The following is a 15,523-nucleotide window of genomic DNA, read 5'->3' on the forward strand; positions in this document are numbered from 1 at the left end:
AATGCTAATTCAGTGACACTGAAGTGTACTGAAGCAAGAGAGATTTAACTGACAAGTTTGTGTAAGAACCAATTTATGTATTTCATTTAAACCATATGATTTTGAAACATGGGATTAGAAATTAGAGAGTGATTGATTAAAAATGAATATGTAGGCAACACTTGTTGCTTAATATGTGCTACATTTGCGATGTGCCTGTGCTGCGATTAGGCCTCCAGATAACAGGAGCCCCTGGGATCCCAAGAAGCAGATCAAACCAACCATATGGTTCGGACTGTGACCAAGGGCTCAGAGATAAGGAGGACTGTTCTTAAAAAGGGACGTCAAACATGCAAGGCCTCGAGATAACAGCGGCCCCTCAGATCTGGAGAACCAGACCAAACCAGCCTTATGGCCCAGATTGTGACCAAGGCCTCAGAGAGCATGTGCAAGGAGATGAGGTGAAAAGTTCAACCCTGATGAAGACATCTTACTTCATCCTCATGATCCTTAGCACCCACCACCAGAAGGCAAGCGCAGACGGGAGTAGTTTATGGAAATAACTTCTTGGAGCTAATTTTAATACTAAGTGGAGACAGGTTATAAATATGTATAGGCATAGTGGGAAACGTCATGCATATGCAAATTTTTACTGCATATAACCAAAGCAAGTTGCCGTGTTAGGGGCGCACGACTTTGGTGGGACAATCCCCTGTGCTGCCCAGCGCTCAATAAACATACCTACTTTACAATCTTACTGATTGTGGAGTCAGCTTTCTGTGAGTCAATTTCAGCTAATACAATGAAAACATTTTGTTTGTGTGCTAAAAACTCACATTTCTTTTGGAATTCCCCTTACTTTTTCTTCCCCCCCCCCCCCCCCCCCCCCCCCCCACTTTGGGTCATAGTTTCCAATCATATAATTGGGCAAAAAGTTTTGGCAAGTTCTGATCTCTATATCATCTTTAATTATTAAAGCCTTCTTTAAAAAACACTTTTGCTATGTTTAAGTAATGAAGATCTTCCTTATAAGCATTGCCACCAGTTCCCAGCTACCCTCATAGGGCAAACAGGCGATCAGGCCCAGTCAGCATGGGTTTATGAAAGGCAGGTCCTGCCTGACGAACCTGACCTCCTTCTATGACAAAGTGACGTGCTTGGTAGATGAGGGAAAGGCTATGGATGTAGTCTGCCTTGACTTCAGCAAGGTTTTGACACCTTTTCCCACAGCATTCCCCTCAAGAAACTGGCTGCTCATGGCTTAGACTGGCGTACACTTCCTGGGTTAGAAACTGGCTGGATAGCCGGGCCCAAAGAGTTGTGGTGAATGGAGTCAAATCCAGTTGGAGGCCAGTCACTAATGGTGTTCCCCAGGGTTTTTAGCTGGGGCCGGTCCTCTTTAATATCTTCATTGATGATCTAGATGAGGGCATTGAGTGCACCCTCAGTAAGTTCGCAGATGACACCAAGTTAGGTGCGTGTGTTGATCTGCTCAAGGGTAGGAAGGCTCTGCAGGAGGATCTGGATAGGCTGGACTGATGGGCTGACGCCAACTCTATGAAGTTAAATGAGGCCAAGTGCCGGGTCCTGCACCTGGGGAGCAATAACCCCAAGCAGAGCTACAGGCTGGGAGATGAGTGGTTGGAAAGCTGCCAGGCAGAGAAGGACCTGGGAGTATTGGTGGATAGTCGGCTGACTATGAGCCAGCAGTGTGCTCAGGTGGCCAAGAAGGCCAACTGCATCCTGGCTTGCATAAGAAGCAGTGTGGCCAGCAGGGCTAGGGAAGTGATTGTCCCCCTGTACTTGGCTCTGGTGAGGCTGCACCTCGAGTACTGTGTTCAGTTTTGGGCCCCTCGCTACAAGAACGACATCGAGGTGCTTGAGCGAGTCCAGAGAAGGTCGATGAAGCTGGTGAGGGGCCTGGAGAACAAGTCCTATGAGGAGCGGCTGAGGGAGCTGGGCTTGTTCAGCCTGGAGAAAAGGAGGCTCAGGGGCGACCTTATTGCTCTCTACAGGTACCTTAAAGAAGGCTGTAGAGAGGTGGGTGTTGGTCTGTTCTCCCACGTGCCTGGTGACAGGACGAGGGGAATGGGCTAAAGTTGTGCCAGGGGAGTTTTAGGTTAGATGTTAGGAAGAACTGCTTTACTGAAAGGGTTGTTAGATATTGGAACGGGCTGCCCAGGGAAGTGGTTGAGTCACCATCCCTGGAAGTCTTCAAAAGACGTTTAGATGTAGAGCTTAGGGATATGGTTTAGTGGAGGACTGTTATTGGACTCGATGATCTTGAGGTCTCTTCCAACCTAGAATTCTGTGATTCTGTGATAGATTCCACACACCATCACACATCCTGTGATACGAAGTGGTACAAGCACAAATTAAAGCTGCTAACTCCTGGATAAGGAAAACACTCAAACAAAAAAAAAGTTTTTTCTGGATTTTTTTTTAAACAAACTCCCTCACCAGGATCTTGACTGTTTAGTTCACCCATCTCTGCTTTGCCTATTGACTTCTGAATCTTGACAAAATTCAAGCAATTTCGACTCAGAAGGAGATCTCAGTCATATTGAATATTTCTATCTTTCTGTCTTTCATGAAAACAAACAGGCAGATTGAAATAGGACTATTTCAGTGCTGCTATCAAGGAAATTATTGGATTGTGAGAGTGCACCTCATTAGTCAGCAGAGAATCCTTAGGGAACCCTCATGTGTATTTTAACCATAGGAAACCTTCATTCTGAACTTCTGCCTTCTTGACTGACACCTAAGACAGTGAGCTTTGGGATAGTCTGTAGGATGCTACTTCCATAATTCCACTGCTCATGAAAGAATTCATAAAGTGAGCTAAGAAACTCCTTGCTTATAGTTACTGAAAGTCAGTGCTGCAGCACACTGCTTTGCTCCAGTGGCTCTTCCTACACTGGAAAGCATTTTGCTTTGACACAGAGATAAATGGGGAAAGGGAAAAACATGGCATAATGCTGATGTGAGTAAATTCTGGTGACTTAAAATTCTGGTGACTTAATAAATTCTGGTGACTTAAAATAACGATGCCTCTTTTTATGCCTTCCAGAAATAGAAGGATATTGCCACTTTATAGCTGCAGTGAATCAAGCAACAGATGAAGATGTGCTAGAAATGGTAACAAGCTGAGCTGTTTCTGTGGGGGGACTGGGAGTGCAGATTCAGATTGCTGACATTATATTCACAAAGTGAACATGGTGAGCTCTGGCATGCTCCTACCCATTAAATAAACCCTAGCCACATCATTTAGGCAGGAAGAAGCAGGTGGCATAGCTGCATCTTGCCAACAGATGCCAAAGCCGAAGGGATGGAGCATTCCTTCTGCTGACAGCAAAAGAAAAGAAACAGAGAAATCTGCTACTAAAAAAAAAAAAAAAGAAAAAGAAAAAAAGGAAGGAAAAAATGGGGGAAGAGGTTAAATTTATTAGTTCACTTAAGAAGTCTATCCTCTTATCACCCAGAACAGATATGCTTACCTAAATGTCAAGACAAACATTATGACATTATGGACTTCAGAACAATACAGGCTGCTCAAGCATGAGAATAACTGAACTCTGTTGATCTTTGCATGCTGTTTTTCATTTTGTGAAATACTTTTATCTATCTTTGTATAAGTAGATACATACTTATAAAATGCATATCATATATATGTTACATACACATAAATATTAAAATATTTTTCTCCTCTCCCCTTAAATAGTACATTTTCAAAGCAAAGGAAACCTAACCATCAGAAGGAACTCAGTCATACCTCCCTTAGGCCCAATACATTTATCTAGTTAAATAAAACACCTTTGCAGGGGGAAGAACATCCAGACGGATATAATTCTCCTCACATGTATTTTTCTATTAGAAACCCTACATTGATCCAATCTCTGAATGGATTGTTTTGTTTAACAATTAGAGAATTGTCAGGAGTTGGACACCTGTCTTACTTATATAATTTTTTTGAGGTCCCTTTCAGAAAGTCATGTGTGTTCTTTCACTTTGATATTTCTCAGTGGTAGTATAGTTCTTAGAAATCTTCAGTTACAGTTATGCAATCCCTATTGTATTCTAGTCATGTCTTGGGCAGCATCTGTCCTACTCCATCTTCTTCACAAGGACCGAAAAATGATTGAAATTTAGTAAATTTTTAGGTAATTCATGACATGAAATGGAACACAGCACAGTCTCTTGGTTGAAGTGTTCAACAGAAGTGAACAAAATAAAAATCAGTAAGCATTATTCCCATCACTAGAACTGGCAGTGCTCTGACAATACATTGTGAGTGCTTGTCCTTCCAGCAACAACTGGCTATTTCACCCAAAGTAATTCCTTTAGGATTGTGATATAAAAGAGCGCTTTTACAGATTCAAGTAGAAATGAATAAACAACATTCTAAGGGTTAATTTTTTAAATATTTTTTGCAGTTGGCTTTCTGTAAGTAATTGCATTATACCAAGGTGAGGGTGTATACTCTGACCATAATACCCTGCTTTTACCAAGCACCTCTACTTGTACTGATTTAATGAAATAAGTAAATGTATGCTGATTATATTTCACTGTGGGAGATAATACAACAGTTATGGAATTAAAAAAAAAAATCTAAACTTTTTAAAAATAAATCATCTGCATCTAGCTCTCAGACAGCCTTTTATCACTGAAAGTTGATAAAATTCATAACTGGCCGAAAGAAATGCTCACCACTCCATCTTGACCTGGAGAGTGACCGTACCCCATGGAAGCTCATCTTCAGCTATTTTTGAACACTGATAAGCCCATTCCCTCTTCAACAAGATGGATATGTTCTAACCAATGAGAGCATTTGTTGCTGAGGCTGTTTGATGAGGAAGACTTATATACATGTATGTTTCAACAGATGATGCACATAAATCCATCAGAGACCGCAATAGAGGGTCATAAATACAGCCTCTAGAAAGCAGCATAATAGGGACCTTATGGAAAGTAAGAAGTTCAGTTCATATCTCAAGCTTTGATTCTTAAAACTTTTTAGGAGAGTTGTTCCTCCCTTTTATACCACAAGGAAGAGGGTTATCTGAAGAATGTCCACTTAACTTTGTCTATATGCACTGCTGAGAGACCTGGTGAAAATGACTCTGCCTGCATTTTCATGAGCAGTAGGGAATAACTTCTGTATTTGAGAAGTCAAACACCAAGTTGTCGTGGTTCCACTCGAGTGGGCAACCGAGCTCCACCACAGCCGTTCTCTCACTCCCCCTCCTCAAAGAGGAATGGGGAGAAAATATGTGAAAAGGGCTCAAGGGTTGAGATAAGGACGAGAAAATCACGCAATAATTATTGTAACGGGCAAAACAGACTCAGCATAAGAAGATAGTAAGATTTATTGCTCATTACTAACAAGCTAGAGAAGTGAGAAAACAAAGGAAAAAGCAAACCAAAAGCACCTTCCCCCCCATCCACCCTCTTCCACCTCCTCCCCCCGAGCGGCGCAGGGGAACGGGGGAATGGGGGTTGTGGTCAGTCTACAGCACTTCTTCTCTGCCGCTCCTTCTCGGTCACTCTCGTCCCCTGTGCTGTGGGGTCCCTCCCACGGGATGCAGTCCTTGAGGAACTGATCCAGCGTGGGCTTCCCACAGGCAGCAGCTCTTCCAGAACTGCTCCAGATATGGGTCCGTACCACGGGGTCCATCCCTCAGGAGAAAACTGCTCCAACCTGGCTCCCCTACGGGCAGCAGCTCCTGCCAGATCACCTGCTCCTGCGTGGGCTCCTCTCCACGGGCTACAGGTCCGGCCCGGAATCTGCTCCGGCAGGGGTCTTCCACAGGCGGCAGCCTCCGTCGGTGCAGGGCCACCTGCTCCACCATGGTCTCCTCCATGGGCTGCAGCATGGAACCCTGCTCCACCGTGGTACTCCATGGGCTGCAGGGGGACATCCTGCTTCACCATGGTCCTCACCACAGGCCGCAGGGGACTTCTGCTCCGGTGCCTGGAGCACCTCTCCCCCTCCTTCTACACTGACCTTGGCACCTGCAAGGCTGTTCCTCACTCCCTTCACTCTCCCAGCTGCTGTGTGCCGCAGCGTTTTTTTCCCTGTCTTAAATATGCTCTCACAGAGGCGCAAAACAACATCGCTTATTGGCTCAGATCTGGAAAACAATGGGGCCCTTCCCAAACATGGGGCAGCTTCTAGATTTTTCTCACAGAAACCACCCCTATGGTCCCCTGCTACCAAAACCTTGCCACGTAAACCCACTACAAGCAGTTGAACCAAGTTTCTCATTCTGATGGAGAATTTCACTTAGATCTGAAAGTCACAAAGGAATCTGCTTCATCAGTGACTTCAGACTTTACTTGTATCTTCTGTCCAACCCACTGTCTCTAACTTAATATAAACCCTTACTCTTTGGCAAGTCAGATATGATATGGTTATGCATACAGTGTCAGCATGAGGCTTATTCTGAGAAGAAAAGTGTAACATTCAATCTATGAGCAATCTGAATTTAATGTATTTATTTATTTAATTTATTTTGCAACACAGAAACATTCCAGTTAACTTCTGAAGTACAAGGGAAAGTATAAGGAATTTTGTATATTTTAAGTATAGCAAGAATTTTCATAATCTTGCTGTAAAATAATTAAAATAGCTTATTACCAATTGTTCTTGAAGAAACAGTTGAATAGAAGTAAGATGCAATGCCGTACTTCCAGACAAACAATTACCATTTACATGGAAAAAATACTCAAAGAGAGGAAACCAGTTTTGACAGAACATGATACATATCATTTGCTTGGCATCATTACTTATACTTGGAAAGCATAATTGCTGACCACAAATCTATATTATGTCTAAAAAGTCAGATACAAGTGAATATATTCAGTAATCCTAGACCCTCTGTAAGGCATCAGTAATTCAATAGCCACATGGTTTCTTTTTGCTTTTCCAAACAGTAGAATAGCATACAGATAAAATGTATCATAACCCTTACAGGTGGCTCCCAGGTTAAACATTCCTCCTTTAAGACACTTAGTGCCAAGGGTACACCACAACTGCACAAGGCCTGTTATTTGCACTACTTCTGCCACAGGAAGCTGTATGTCTAGTTATCATGAACAGAATGCTTAAACAGTGGACATTATGAACTGCCACTTCATAGAGAACTGAAATCAGGCTCTGTCCAAGACGTGAATGCTGGTGAAGGATCAACACATTTACATTTAATGACTATCTAGTTCCAGATATACAACAGTTTAGTTAGGAAACTGACAGCAGGCACACTCAGACTGCATTTAACAGTAGAGGGAAGCAGAGAAGAAAGACAGGGTTGTGCTGAGTGATCCATGGCTGAATGAGATCTCGTCAGCCCTCCACACCTATAAAATCCAGTCACAATCTCAATGCAACACTTTTAACTCCGTTCTTCACATTGGGCTGACACAATTATTCTAATCATCCATGACTATTATTGATTACAAGGAAAGGAGAAAATCTAACAGAAGTTTTGTGGAAAAGAGGGCTGAGTTAAGGTAGAGGTGTGCTGTCTGAGATGTAGCTGAGAAAATATTTATGGACAGAGAGAAGAGGTTATGTACTGAGACATTGGGTTGTGGCTTTCCTGCTGTTTCTCACTTTTCTGCAATTACTTAGACACACATCAGGTGTACAGCAGCAGCTCTAACTCTTTCAAACAGGTTCTTGTGTGTATAGTACAGTAAGGCATACATTGTAGAGGGCAGCTTGTAAGTAGGCATAAATCATCACAGCTTTGCTAAAAACAGTGTAATCTCTATATAAACAGCTTAGATGCTCAGCTAGATAAATTGATGTCATGGTAGTGAAATCAACGAGTTACGACAAATGGTCTAATGCAGGTTTATGTCAATTGAAGGATTGTCCTCCTTCACCCTCCCCTGCTTCTTTCCTAAATTATCTATCATTTTCAAAGGTTAGTCACGCAGATCAGAATGTAATTTGGGGTCAGCATATGCAGGCACATACAAAATAAAGTGTATGTTACACCCACCTGAGTACCAACAATGATTCTAGCCACGGAGAGGTCTCGTCCTCTTGGTGCATGTCACTCATTTAATACAAGTTCATACCTCATCCTTGTTTGACAGGGCAAAGCATCAGGGTTACACTAGAAGAAACACGAATTTTAAGTCAGTAGGGGGGGAAAAGTAAATTTAGATATTATCAGAAATGCCTTATCAAAAGTCACCAACTTTTACCAATAAACTCCAAAATTATCTGTAAATTTAAAATTTCCGGAATACCAAAACAAAACTCCCACAGCATATTCCTGCAATGGAATATTTTGAAAAGTCAAAATCCAAATAACATATGTAAAACATAACTGTCTCACAATAGATTATTAGGAAACTAGAAATTAAGGAACATGCATTCTGTCCCTAGTCCTTCTGATCTCTTTGTGCCTTGAGATGCAAGATAAAAGAAAAAAATATATACTTTACCAAATTCCTTATGTTAAACAGTAAGTAATGTTGTCTCACACAGGTGTTTTACATACATGTAATTTTAAAGTAAGAATAAACACAGTACAAATGCAGTATGTCTGACAAAAATATTGTAACATTTTGTTGCAGTTATTTTTCTGCCACTATGATTTCTCACACATGGCATTTTGGAGGAAACAGGAAGCAATGTTTTTTCACTTTCTCTCCACTGTGATTAAGCAGCCCAGCACTTCTCTGGGATTATTCTTGTGAGTAAATGTGTGCAAAATTCCCTCAGAATAGAATTCTTCTGTTACATAATTTACAGCACTTTTCAAAACTATAAATGACTGCGCTACTCGGAAGGAAGGGGCAAGTATGAGATGAATCAAATCTCTCATGTACTGAATGTGAAAACCTTGTTAGTGTTCGCAAAGGCACATAACCACGAAGTGATTATATGAAGGTGCTTTTATTTGGCACCGGAAGTAAGGGGCATGTCTGCCCAAATCTAACTTTGTTTGATTTGCTCACACAACAAACGTTTATACAATTCAGAAACATACATTTCCATAATATACTCGTAATCAACAGTTATCTTCATATTCATTGGATAAATGTCTATTCCATCTTCTATAATCACAGCCCCTTTATTAATCTGATTGGCCCCTTTACTTACCTCTATTTACCTTTTTCAGTTACTTAGATACTTTACTGATTCCATTAGATTTCAATGGTATTTACCTTAATTTCCAAACTAGTCATTCACCTAGCAATAATCTCCCAGATACCCATAATATTTATCCTAACTATCTCTTGTTTAGATCAAATAAGCATTTATGGTATGCATTGCTAGTAGCAATACTGGTTTCACTACCAATACACGTGTTGCTATGTTAACATTTACCAACAACCTCAGGCTTCAATAAGATTGTCTCAACTATCTGAACCAGCAATAACTCCACTGAAGGCTCATGCCTGCATAAAATGGAGGTATAACCAGCTTTAGTTGCTTTGGAAACGGTAGAACTTCACCTGTCAAAAAACTTTCGTATCAGTGAAGAAATCTGTAGTGCAATAGTAGTCTGTAGTACAAATTACTGCTACATGTTTGATACATGACAAACTGGTTCTCAACACATTGCCAGGTGCTTCCAACCATTACTTACCTAACATGATCTGATTTATAGCTACCATTATTGCATAATATACTCTGATATGCTTATTTCATAGGTACCCTCCCCACAAATGCAAAGAACAAGTAATACTTAATATGCAGGTTCTCAACAGTAAATCACAGAATCACAGATCTGTTTGTTGTTGTTGTTGTTGTTTTTCCCCACATCAAATTTTAGGAAAAGCATTTGAGCCTCCTATTGAAAGTTGCACAAATGGGCTTCTTCTGAGTCGTCCTACAGTATAAGTAGTGTTTCATGATCACTGACTAACATGCACATGCAATTTTAGACAATGGAAGATAGTATTGTCAGTTCCCATGTCAAAGTGAGGGTCTGAGAAGGAAAAAAATGTTTTGTTATGCCAGGAATGAAAGACCTGCTGACATAGTAAATGCCTAGATATTTTATTTTTTTTTCTAAACCAAAGGAAAATTAAAACTTATTTTACAATTGAAACAAGCTGATGAAAATACACACCTAGTACGCAAACACCTTACAAAATTTAACTTTTTTTAAAAAATACATGTACTGGTTTTGATTTTTCCATGTTTAGTAGGAGGATGTTCGCTACCAAGATTTGAAGATACTGTCATATTGCTCCAAAATATACTACTATTCTTAATCGCCTTGCTTGCCAAAGGCAGTAAGAACACTGTCTTTAGTACATGGCAGAATAGCTAATGTATCACTCTGAAGGCTATTTTCAGTTTGTGGTTAAACAAATGTTGAGTGAGTGTTTTTATAATGCTAGCATATTTTTAGATGTTTTTTACAGTTTTTTATCTTGTTATCATATTTATTTTTTTTTAAGACTGTAACATAATTTAAGACATCTGATCTTGACAAGATCATGCCAGCTCCTTTGAAGATAGGAGCAATACTTCACTAGATGACAATTACAGGCTTCACTGACTGCAGTAAGGCTCCCTAGTGTTATATATGGAGTGGTAATTTGTGTTGAGAAAATGGTTGATATTAATAAAGAAGGGGGAGATGTGGGAGTGTGGCCATGGGGGTTGGAAAGCCCCGTAGTTGATGATAACATTAGACTCTTAACGATGAGGCCATCAGGAATATAAAAGAGTTTAGAGGGAACAAAGAAGGGTGATTCAGGAGACTCCATGCAGTCTGGGGTTGCTTGTTCTCCAGCCATTAAGGCATGGAAGTTTCTGGGTGTTTGCTGTTGTTGTTACATTCGAAGTTGTTTGACCAATGAAAAGTTGTTTTGAAAAGAACTGCTGTGCAGAGAAGGATATAAGATGGGAACCTGCCCTCAAGATAAAAAAAAAGGCAACACAATGTGATGAAGTTGTTATATATGGAGTGGTAATTCGTGTCAGAAAAATGGTTGATATTAATAAAGAAGGGGGAGAATTGGGAATGTGGCAATGGGGGTCAGAAAGCCTCGTGGTTGGTGATAACATCAGACTCTTAACGATGAGGTCATTAGGAATGTAAAGAGTTTAGAGGAAATAAAGAAGGGTGATTGAGGCGACGCCCTGCCGTCTGGGGTTTCTTGTTCCCCTCTGTTAAGGCACAGAAGTTGCTGGGGGGGTTGCTGGCTAGAACTGTTAACATTTATTGTTTAATGTTATACAATAATAATATTAGTAGTGTGGTTTCAAGGGTTAACAAAATGCGGGAAAAGCAATCACGTTTTGTTGCTTTTGGGAACCTTGTCATGGGCAGAGCATGTGCAGAAGAAGAGGGAGACAGTCGAAGCTGCTTCCACAGTCTGGAACAAAAGGTTGCTAATGGTGATGGGGAAACCGTGAGCGTTTCACCTGCAACGACCATCACAAAGAGAATTATAATATGAAGTGGGGATAGGATATACATATATATAGGCGTACTCAGGTTTCTTGTAAATATGTAACAGCAATGTCCTTTATATATTTGGAAAGTTCGATGGTTGGGTGTGCGTGTTGGTAGAGCATAGACTCTCTGCACACCCAGCGCTGTTTACTTGCCTTTTATAAATATTCTTTTATGTTACTAAATTCAGAGTGAGTTGAGACTTCATTTATAACAAATCTATGTCATCAATAAAGAAGCAGAAAGAAGGAATGAAAAGGAACAGGCTAGCAAAACAGAGACCAGGATGGGAACAGGCACATTGATTGCCTCATGAAGATGGGTTTGGCCAAACTCAGCAAACTACTCAAAGAAGCTCCTACAGAAAGTTGCTGGAAACAGGTGCACCTGAGCTGGAGAGAAGCTCAAGCTGAGAGAAGCGGACCTGCGCACACAACTGCCTCTCGCTGGTAAGCAGCTGTGCATTATGGGGAATCATACGTCCTTAGGAACAAAGACTGTCCTGGTAACCTTACAGCTTATTCGCCTTATTAACAATTGGACAGTTTATGAGCCTGAAATATGGGACCAAACTGAGGTCAAGGTGTGGGACTCTGCAACTAAAAATGACAAGGTTGCAGTGGGATTGCTCGGCACCTGGAAAGCAATCTCTGAGGCCTTAAAGAGCCATGTGGGGCCACAATCACAAGTGTGTGGTTTTCCAGACAGTGAGGGAGCTGCGAGCTCCTTTACTGATCTGACTGCTGTGCCATGACCCCCGCCCCCCACCGCTACTGCTATCAAAGGCTTTTGCTGTTACTCCCCCTGGTGACCTGGAGGTGCCTTTTGACTCAGGCCTATTGGCCTTGAAAAGGAGATGGATATGCTTTTCTTCAATCCGGGAAGACCGGGATACATAAGGCCTGAAGACCGAGTTGCCTGACAACTTAAAGTGAGACATATTGTTCAAAAGGAACGGAAAATGGAGACTTGTATGTAATCAAGAAAAGGAATGGAAAATGGAGACTGTTAAGTCATGGAACTTAAAGGATTGCTTGTTACCTTTTCTGAATGTGCATATGTATATGTGTACTCGAGTTTAGTAAGTCGTGGAACTTAAAGGATTGTTTGTTACCTTTCCTGATTGTATGTATGTATAGGCAGACTTGGGTTTAGTATGTAAAGCAATGTTCTGTATATTTAGAATGTTTGATGTTTCTGTGTGCGTGTTGGAGGAGCGTAGACTCCCTGCACACCCAGCGCTGTTTACTTGCCTTTTATACCTTTTATAAATATTTGTTTTATAAATATTACAAAATTCAGATTGAGTTGAGACTTCATTTATAACACTAGTGATATTTATACCCAATGTGTGGTGTAATGACCATCCAGACAACAGGATTTCTTTAAGGATCAATAACTTCAACAACCACTTTACTGAGGACAGGCTCCCTTATACTATTAGCTCTACAAGTGGTACTTTCCCACCAGTTTAGTTAACAACTTTGCCTGGCAACAGCAAACATTTAGCAACTTCCATGTCTTAATAGTTGGAGAAAAAACAGTTTGAGACAGCAAGGTGTTTCCTGAATCGCCCTTCATTGTTCCTTCTAACTTGTTTACATTCTTCATGGCTTCATCATCAGGAGTTCGATGTTAGCGCCAACCATGGGGCTTGTCGACCTCCGTGACTATACTCCCACACCAGTGGAGATCAAGAATTATTATTCTGCAGTATTACCATGGTGATTTAACTAATCAAGCACCTTACTTTACTGATTTTGACACGGATAGTATGTCATTGGTAATTATTACAAATTGTTATGCTTCAGTTAAATAATGTGAACGTTGTTCCAGTGACAGGTTTTCTTGTCTTAGTTGAGAGTTATAACCTGGAATTTATAAACGGAAGCTGATATTTGTTCATTTTTGGAGGACAACATTTATCCACATCTTCCGCCTATCAACACCCAGGATAGATAGCAGGCCCTTGGCCTGAAAGCCTGAGCTCTCTGCTAACAAGGTTGTTTCTCACTCCATGCTGACAGGAAATCATCCTGCACACTAATCACATTGTTGGCTTTGTTTGTTTTTTATTGAGTAGAAGCTATTTCTCCACATTCCTGGCTCTGGCTTTGAGTGCTACCGAGAGGAAAAAGGCAGGAAAGGAAGAGAACAAAAAACATCATCTCCTCAAAGAGCTGATCCAAGTTACTGTCATAATACAAGTAGAAACGTGATATCACAGTTTCCAATTACTTTATTCCACCAGAAAAGCCACAAGACTAACCAATGTTAGTGTTATTAGCGCATAAAAAAATCAGTGGAAAGAGCAAAGGTAACAACAATTAGCCCTATGTGGTTTCAACTGGCTGTTGAATACAGTGTTAACTGACACAGGGATGGTGATTCCTAGGTCTTCGCTACCACAATTGTACATTAACAACTGAAAGATAAGGTAACAAAAGACCCTATGCACAGATAATGGAACCAGCAAGAACTGGCTTGACTGCTGAAGTCTGTCAGAGACAGGAAAGGCCAGAAGATAAGCAGTGAGGAAGACTTCTGGCCTTCAACAAAAGACCACCAGAGTATGCCAGATGACTGACCACCCAAGGATTCCACTACGTATACAAGTAGAGACAGAACCTATGTTAATGATTCTTCGGAGACCTGATGAACATACAAGTGACTTAAGGGAAATGAAATGAATATGTATTTGTCCAACTAATATAAGCACACTACCACTAACCATTGGTACGCAAGTTAGGTTGAACCTTGTGTCCAGTGTGTGCACAGGGCCAAATAAACATACCTGCTTTATAACTGTTCTGAGGTTATAGTCTGTTTTCCACAAGTCATAACAATAAATGTGTTTTAACTTGTGTGTGATGTTTCCAGCCTCTTCCCTAACAGCATAGATTACCACCCATTAAAAAGGTGTTGGTTTTTTTTTTGAAGGCTTCTAGAAGTATTTGGGCTGAAATATTAGGCAAAAGGCAAGCTTGAAACAGCACTGTAAGGAATGTTTCAGCAATTCGTGTCAATAGAAGGCTTGAAGGGTAAACCCTGAGCCTCTGATATCTGGGGGGGGTTCAGAATAACTGCTAACTATTGTGACTATTGCATGGGGCACTATGCAAGTCTCTGATATCCAGCCAAGAGATTAAGGAGAAGGGGAAAGCTGAAGGACAACTAAAAGACAAAGCTTGCATGGGACGCTGCACGAGTCTCTGATATCCGGCCCAGATGGACAAAGGAGAAGGACAAGGAAAAAGCCTGGGAGGAAGACTACGAGCCTTCAGCATGAGAGACCCCCAGAGGGACCACCGGAGACTGATACACATGCGCCAGTGGGAGGGTTCGGATTCCGGGAACTAATTATAATAACCCTGCCTTTTCTAGAAGCAGTAATGAATATGTATTAGCCTAGGAGCATAAAAAACAGCTGCCTGATGTAACATGTGTGTGTGTTGGAGGAGCCCAGACTCCCTGTGCACCCAGTGCTGTTTACTTGCCTTTAATTGACCCCATAAATAAACCTTATAAAGCTAAATTGACTCAGAATTTATAACAGCACTATCAGATATACACAGAGATGAGACATTACTCTGCATGTGAATGCTAGTATACATTTGGCACTTTTGTACAGCTAAGCAATTGCACTACAAAAAAGTCTTCACTTATTGTTCTACACATTGGTTTTCTGGTTTGGTAGATATTTTTCGGGGTAGTGTTTGTTTATTTGTTTGTTCATTTTATTGTGTGTGCATTATTTTGGTGCGATATAGATAGTTGTAATAAGGTTTTTACCTTTTTCCATCCTCAGCCAAGATCTGGACTACGCTCTTTCTCAGAGTACCATTAGACTTCAGGCTGTCTGGGGATCAGGTTTGATTCATGAACAGCCCCGAGATAAACCATTAGCTGCACCTTCACAAAGATTACCTCTCAGGTGGAAACACACTGTCTACAGCTGCAAGAAACTGAAGGAATAGATTTCATCTCATGCTGTTAGCAAAGGCGTGTCAGGGAATCATGAAAAGGAAATGTACTACAGTTCAAACATGAATGTATCAACTGCTACACAGCTCCCGCATGATGCAGATGTGTGACCATCATTGCCTACGTTG

General features: G+C 41.0%; 1 long non-coding RNA gene across 1 annotated transcript in view; it reads right to left on the reverse strand.

Annotated features, from left to right (window-relative positions):
• The window catches only part of LOC311207131, a 179,912-nt gene that overhangs the window by 97,712 nt on the left and 66,677 nt on the right, over positions 1-15,523 (reverse strand). The window contains exon 2 of the long non-coding RNA XR_014618251.1: positions 7,986-8,102. This is a non-coding gene — a long non-coding RNA (uncharacterized lncRNA). The remainder of the gene's footprint in view (positions 1-7,985; positions 8,103-15,523) is intronic.

Source organism: Netta rufina (assembly GCF_964035555.1).
Source record: "Netta rufina genome assembly, chromosome: 2".
Classification (NCBI taxonomy): domain Eukaryota; kingdom Metazoa; phylum Chordata; class Aves; order Anseriformes; family Anatidae; genus Netta; species Netta rufina.